The sequence below is a fragment of the Sinocyclocheilus grahami genome, unplaced genomic scaffold (genome assembly GCF_001515645.1).
Source record: "Sinocyclocheilus grahami isolate Dianchi unplaced genomic scaffold, SAMN03320097.WGS_v1.1 scaffold302.1, whole genome shotgun sequence".
In the NCBI taxonomy this organism is placed as follows: domain Eukaryota; kingdom Metazoa; phylum Chordata; class Actinopteri; order Cypriniformes; family Cyprinidae; genus Sinocyclocheilus; species Sinocyclocheilus grahami.
The window spans coordinates 2,594,539-2,602,640 of record NW_015505481.1 but is presented as its reverse complement, the minus strand read 5'-3'; positions in this window follow the sequence as shown (position 1 = coordinate 2,602,640).

Genomic DNA, 8,102 nt, shown 5'->3' with positions numbered 1-8,102 from the left:
TCACCCATACGTCATTCCGACGTCAAAGCAACAGCCAATCAGCGAAGGAATTCCCCTCAACAGACATCCAGGAAGTCCGCTACAGCGACTGAATCACCTCTGCTTTCAGCTGTCAAGCCAAAGAACGCAAGTAACGAACAAAATCTTCAACTCAGCTGAACTGGTGTAGAATTCATTTAAGCAGTAAAATTAAGACCGATTCTCTGCTTGGTTTTTCTCCTAGGTTGAATTTAAAACCACTCGTTAAACGAGTTAGGACTTTGAAAACTTAATGCAACTCCGTCAACTCATTTCCTTGAATCGTTGTGTGTATGTGTGTGTATGTTTTAGTTAGGTTTTTATGTAATCTAGATTAGCCAATAAAATTCATGTTTCATTTATAAACATATGTCTTGGCTCATATAATTTCAAGGTTAAAACTATGCCAAAACGATCCTTGCTTGCTACTTATCTCGTAGCGTACTCATAATAATTACCTCTCTTTCAAGAGCTGTCAAACCATCATAACTGTATTTCACCCGTGGCCTGGGAGAATACAAAAGACACATATTAAATTTGTTAAGAGATATTAAGAATCACTGGCTCGCTGGACGACCTTGATTTGAAGTAAAACTAACAAATTTGGAATGGTTTGATCAGGTGGATTTGGGACCTTCAGACCCGAGTTCTAGCAAAACCTGAATGAATTAATAATGATTAATTCCCTTACAACTAAGTAAATTACTACATTGCTTTTAAATCACTGTGATTTTACTTAAATATGAAAAATATAAATAAATTATGTCTGTATTCATGTTATTGTTAAAATTACTTTTCAGTTAAGACACAGACACCGATGTGGAATAGGACACAGATTGGAGGCATCTACATTTAAGATCCAGAAGAATAGTTTTTTCTGCTGGCATACCTGATGGTAAATATATTAATTCTTAAATATATATAAAACTTCACACATTCTTTTAAGGCCTCCATAATATGATAGTGTAAAAGTTGTGTCTGTAGGCCTGTATGAATTAAGCCTTGAAAGACATGAATCATGAAATTGTTTTGCTTTTCTCTCTTTCACCCACAAGATTCTCAACCCTCAGCACAAGTATTCATTCTTTCACACTCTTCAGCTCACCATAAAGAGACAGAGCAGTGCAAAATCAATAGGCATCAGCCAGCAAAAGCTTAGCTTAGCATAGATGCTAAGGCAAATGGGTACATATGCATGACTTTCTTAACATTTGTCTTTGTAATAATTCCCTTCCATCATTTTACTAGTCTTAAGTTGTCACCTGTATTGTTATGTTTAATCAGATTGTCCAAGACGCCCTGGAAAAACAGTCCATTAATGAGGAAGAAAACTAAGATGAGACAGACTTGTGCACTTCCATAAGGTAAAACTCACAATACTGTTGCAAAGTTTGTTTTTGTTTTGATTAAGGGGTTAATTTACTGAAATCAAAGTAGTTGTGTACTCACCCTCATGTCATTCCTAACACTCAAGACTTTTGTTCATCTTCAAAACACAAATGTAATTATTTGAATGAAATCTGAGAGATTTCTGTCCCTTCATTGACAGACTATGCAAATACCAATATGATGCTTCAGAAAGTTCATAAAGAGATCATAAAACTAAGCCATATGAATTAAGTGGTTTATTCTAAATTTTCTGAAGAGACTCGATCGCTTTGTATGATGAACAGATTGAATTTAGGCTTTTTATTCACATATAAACTAGGAATGGTTCATGATTTTCGAATATTCGATTAGTTGATTTAATAATAGAATATCGAACAGGCTGTGTGATTTTTTTTTTTACAAGAATTCTCCATGTTTTCGGTGCTGATGTAGTGGTGACACGTTCATGTAATCAGAGGGTGGCGCTGCCGATAATGCACCTAAAAGCTGTCATAGAAAACAGAAGAACAACACATTGTCTCACATGCACACTGTAGATTTGCATCAGGATTTAACTGCCAAACTTTTTCTCAGGCAGCTAATTTGAAATCAGTGATTTCCTAATACTAGCGCTAGTGCCTGTGACAAAACAAACTCGGGTCGAAGGTAAATACACAACTACACCAAGTGTGGACCTGCCGCAAGTACAACAGCTTTCAGCCGAGATCAGCCCATAGAGAAAAGCCATCTATGTCAGTTAGAAGTGTTTTGTAGCGTCGGCACGGCTCTGGCCCATTATCTTCTCACCGATGCCGAGATTGAGCCGACAGTGCCGCATTTCAGCTTGAATCGTTCCGAATATGCTTGCTATCTGGAATTTCCATGCTCATTTTTGATGTCCTAGCCTTATGCTAATCGACAGACTGTTATGTTAATAAGTGCCCTCATTCGGTTATATTATATTGTAGCAAGTCTGAGAAGTGTGTTATGTTCTGTCAGGTGTGATTTAAGCCATGTATGTTCTGTTCATGTGTTATGTGTTCTTTTCGAATAGGAGCTTTGAGGAGTGGGTGTTCTTCTTAAGAGTCTGCACACTCGTGTGTGGGTGGAGTTTTGGGGAAAAAGTTTGAGAAGTGTTTCAGTTTTTGTCGGAGCCCAAGCATTGGTTTTCACGAGAGCTCACATTAATAAAAGAAAAGCCAAAACCGTCAAGTGAGTCTTTTCACTTATTTTGATCGCTAAACTGGTGTCAGAAGTGAACTGATCCAGTTGGTCTACGGGATTGCTGACATTATCGTCCCTGCAGCACGATGCAGAAGTAGACTCGAGAAAAGATTAAATCTGAGCCAGACATGAGCCGAATGTTTTCGTGAGGTTCTGGGCCCTTCGGCGTGGGTTTCTGATCGATTTGCAACAGATGAAGGCAGTCTGGAACTTCACAAGGCTCGTGTGAAGGAGGCTACGAGGAGGATGGCTGCAGACACCGGGCTTTCGCTGCTGGATCCGAGTGCCACCGAGAGCCGGCGAAGTTTCACGAGGACAACCAACAAACATGGCGGCGGGCACGGAACCACACTGTCTTCGGATGTAAACAAACATGGCGGCGCACACGGAACCATGCTGTCTTCAGATGTAAACAAACATGGCGGCGCCCACGGAGCTGCGCTGTTGACGGATGTGAATGAATATGGTGGCGCCCGCGCTGCCACGGTGACTGTTAAAACCCATGGGACAGTGGGTTCTGGACACTTGTCAGACAGAGTTTTTAATGGGGGCTCGTGAGAAGAGATGTGGAGGATTTTTGTCGGCAGTGTGATGATTGCACTGCCTGCAAGGGGCCACCTGGCCACATATTAGGTCCTTTTTCACATTCAGAGAGGGGTAACAGGTTTTTGCTGACGGCTATGGATTATTTCACTAAATGGCCAGAAGCTTACGCACTGCCTGACCAAGAAGCCGAAACAGTGGTAGATGCATTGGTAGATGGCATGTTCTGCAGGTTCGGGTTTGCAGTATCCATACACAGTGATCAAGGCCGGAACTTCAAGTCACGTATCTTCTTAGTAATGTGCAACAAATTGGGGATCCACAAAACAAGAGCCACCCCTTTGCACCAATAGGACCCTCGCAGAACAGCTGGCCATTGTGACTGCTAAGCATCAACGAGATTGGGACAGGCACTTGCCATTTATTCTACTGGCATGTCGATCTGCTTTGCAAGACTCAACCTCTTGTACCCCCGCCCTTTTGATGTTGGGGCGAGAGATCAGAACACCAGGAGTAATGGCTTTCGGGAGGCCACCTGATGCACCTGCTGTGCCCCCGGGCCCTGAGTATGCTAGGAAGCTTCAGGACACATTGGTGTCATAATTCATCATAATTTTGCAAGGAAGCAGTTGTTGAAAGCGGAGGCCCAGCAGAAGTGAAATTATGACCTGAAAACAAAAGGGCGACATTTCACAGCGTTAGAGATAGTGTGGGTGTACAGCCCTCAGAGAAAGAAGGGCAGGTGCCTTAAGCTCAACTCTCAGTGGATCAGGCCATGCAGTGTACTTGAAAAAATTGGAGAAGTTGTTTACCGGGTTCCATTGCCTCCAAGGGGTAGAAAGGTGGCCGTGCACCGGGATAGACTGGCACCTTACAGAGGAGGTGCCACTGCAGCCCTGGCACCGGGCTCCTCTATGGTTATACCTACCCCAGAGGGCGAGGCAGGACTGCAGCCGAGCACTGCCAGTCCTCTGGCGGTATCCCCTGCAGCCACACTGGTTCTTGAGCTGCAACTTTTGCATTCGGATAGCCCTGTAAGACAGGAGGGGCAGCCGCGGACTCAGAGAGTCAGGAGGCTGCCAGGATGGTTATGGGACTTTGTTCGTTCCCTCGAGGTCGAGGAACTTTGTGAAGTAGGGAACAGTGTAGCAAGTCTGAGAAGTGTGTTATGTTCTGTCAGGTGTGATTTAAGCCATATATGTTCTGTTCATGTGTTATGTGTTCTTTTTGAATAGGGGCTTTAAGGGGTGGGTGTTCTTCTGAAGATCGAGTCTGTGCACTCGTGTGTGGGGGGAGTTTTGGGGAAAAAGAGAAGTGTTTCAGTTTTTGTCGGAGCCCAAGCACTGGTTTTCACGAGCGCTCACCTTAATAAAAGAAAAGCAAAACCGTCAAGTGAGTATTTTCACTTATTTTGATTGCTACAATATTAATATGTTTAGCACGTTACAATCATCATATAGCTCGAGTTAAGATAGCCTATTCGCTAATGAATTAAACCGTTTGTTAACATACAGATTGAAAGCGTGAATGGTCTCTCTCCCTCTCTCTGTTAATGGGTGTGCAGTGTACTGTAGCCTATACATGTGTGTGTGCATGCATTCAGGGGAGGGGTGCAATTTTCAAATAATAATTGAATAATACCAGGCGACCTTCGAATATTATTTATGCCTGAAATGCCCATCCCTAATTTAAACATTTATCAACGCAAACATCAGATATGTTAAACGGAAGATCAAGCAGGAGAACCAGTGACGTTCATTCTCGTGTTATGCAGTATCATTTGAGCTTTCCCAGGAACTGTTTGTTTGCTGATTGTTGTTTGTGAATAAAAGCCTAATTTCAATCTGTTCATCATATAAGGCAACCGTGTCTGCTCTGCTCTATTCATATAAATTCGTTTTACAATCTCTTTAAGAACTTTTTAAGCATCAAAGTGGTAGCTGTGTGGACTCAATGCATGGTCAAAAATCTCTGTTTTCATTAAAGTATATTCACTTGTGTTTTAAAAATACACAAAAGACTTTTGGGTGTGGAACAACATGAGGGTCAGTAAATGATATCAGAATTTTCATTTTGGGTGAACTAACCCTTTTAAAGCACATTTCATCATCAAAAGTTACAAGTAGGCGATATGCTAAATTTTCATATCATCCTATTGTCAGCCTGTGAGATCGCCGATACACGATATTATCATGCTAATTTATTTAATTTTTATTTACATAGTTTCATTGCCGGAAAGGGAAGCAACTCCAGTGTAAGGCTAAAAGCAGCCTAATGTTTTTAATATGACTGAATTTGTATTTAACATGATAACAAATGAATAGAAACATCGTAAGTTACTAATTATAATGCTTACATTTCCTCAGTTATTCAAAAAGCAGCTACAGAAAACAAGCAACGAACATTACATTACCAAAGAACATCATCACAAACTCAGTCTAGCGTGAGTATATGCACTTTAATAACACTCCCATTAAAGTCAGTGAATCTACACTGTATGATGAATAAATCTCTTATATTTACATCGCACGTACTTTGTTGTTTATGATGAGAGAATTTGCGAGTCAGAATTCAGTCAGCGCGAGCTGAAGAACAGAACTCCGCTATTTCAGTGGCGCGTCATCTGAAGGCCTCTGATTGGCCAATGCATTCATAAGCTCTGCATAATTGTGTGTGATTGGTTATAACGCGCACTACTGTAAAATACGGAAAAAGAAATACAATGCAACAAATAAGCCCTAATATTAATTAGATAGTATTATTAGCCTGATGATAATAATAATAATAATAATCGTCTAGCTATCGTCAAAGGCATCAGCCACAGACGATATCTCTGACTATCGTCGATACACAATACTATCGTCAATCGGCACAACCATGGTTACTAGTGCTGGGTTTTATGTATTCATCAATGCACATAGTAATTATCTTCTTCCCCTCTCTTTTCTTTGTTTAATCTAATTTTTGTTTTTGCTGTTTACAGTCCCACAGTATTAAAGGCCATCTCAGTCAGAGGGAGGACCACCAGCCATACCTACTGGTATTGAGAAGGATCAAGGGCAAGATATCCTTATTCTATGTGGTCGGACAAGCTTCTCATCCCTTCTGAAGGAAACAGCTCCTTGAGTGCTATCAAACTCTAAGTCCACTATGTGCTCAACCTGTATCAGTAGGTCCTTGTCAATGTCTTTATCTTCCTGCTACACTCTACAACAAATGACAAAACATTTTTCAGAGCATCATGTATTTAAAGTACAAAGATATTTTAAGTTGAGAGTACATCTAACAGCCAACATTTTGAAGTTCTACATGTCTTTTGATCTGTAGAGTTCACATGGGTGATATGATGGTGAATTTTTATCGTTCTTTTAAAGGTCCCCTAAAATGCTTTGAAAAACGCAGCGTTATATTCTATGTGTTGACGTCATTTTAACTGAAACAGGAAGACAGGGCGGGACATATCAAGCAGCCCCGCCCCTTTTTAAAATAGCCAGTAGTGTTAGTTTAAATCACAGCTTGGACTAAAGCCATTCAGAGCCTTTGAGCTCCGTAAAGCCGCATTTGACAGGGTATGCCAGCCACAATCTCATCCATATTGCTATAAAATATAGCATTCTGTGTAGAATTCAAATAGCTCCGATACATTTTGTGGTCTGCGCCGACTCACGCATATGATCCGCTCCGTGCTATCGTGTCTCTGGACCGGAGCAGACTGTGTGTGCGGTGCGTGGGTTAGCGTGACCTTTTCCTCAATGGAAAGCATATTTACACTGTCTGAATCGTTCCCAATCCCCTATATAGTGCACTACGTGTCATTCATCGTACAGAAAATACAAATTCTGTGAACAAGTGACCGATTTCAGCCGGCGCGTCAGCATCTATTTATAGTGTAGGGGGCAGGACGCTTCAGATTCAAGAGAGCATTTGATTGGACAGAAAGTTTGATGAGAAACTGAAGTACCAGGTGACGTAAAAAAAGTAGTTGATCCATTTTGGCGGAAGTGATGAACTGCAAGCTTTGAATGCTTATATCTTCTAAATGTGAATTTTGTCACTGTTTTTGAGCACACTGGCATATAGATAACCTTAAGACTAACTTATTGATAATAACACCCAAAAAACTACAATTTTGATTTCATGGGACCTTTAACTGTTCTATCTGAGAACAGTTGAAAATAAAGGTTTAAACTGATACAACGCATTGGCTGTTATTGAATGCACACGTTATGTATTTTTAGTTGAACTGAATGCAGATTACATTTAATGACAAATCAGGGTTTGCATGAACACTATATTTGTGTGAAAATGACTCCCCTTGGTATTAAGCTATTAACACACCTAGTGTAATTTCAACACTAACTTGGTGTAAATGAGGGGGAAAAGCAATAATGTTAATGGTGAACACTTACAGTGTTGTTTTAACTCTATGCAATGTTAAAAAAGTAACACTATTTAAAGTGTTAGTTTAACTCTGTTTGGTGTGGACCTACATAAACACTGAGAAAGTATTATTTTTTTCACTGAGAGTGTGAATTTAACACTTTCAAATTTGTACCTCTATGAAAGTGATTTATATTCCTCATTATTTAATATAAGTAATAACAGCAACATTTTACGTATAAAAACAAAACTGTACAACACAAAATTCGGAGTTAAATCTGAATGGATCAAGCGATTTTTGCAGTTTATCACTTGATAGAGCTGCAGATGCACAGTGCACATTTGGTTAAATTGACCAATGCAAGAAAAAAATAATAGTTTTGCCTGAAGTGTATTGCCTTAAAATAAATATAAAAGTATTATACCAAAATATATTGCACAATTAAATTGTTTTGCTAAATGAAAAGCAATCTAAAACATGCTGTAGAGAGATAGAGAGAGAGAGCAGATAGCACAAGGTAAGAGAGCAGGAGACCCTGACAGATAAAAGTAGTCCGGGGAGAGATGTT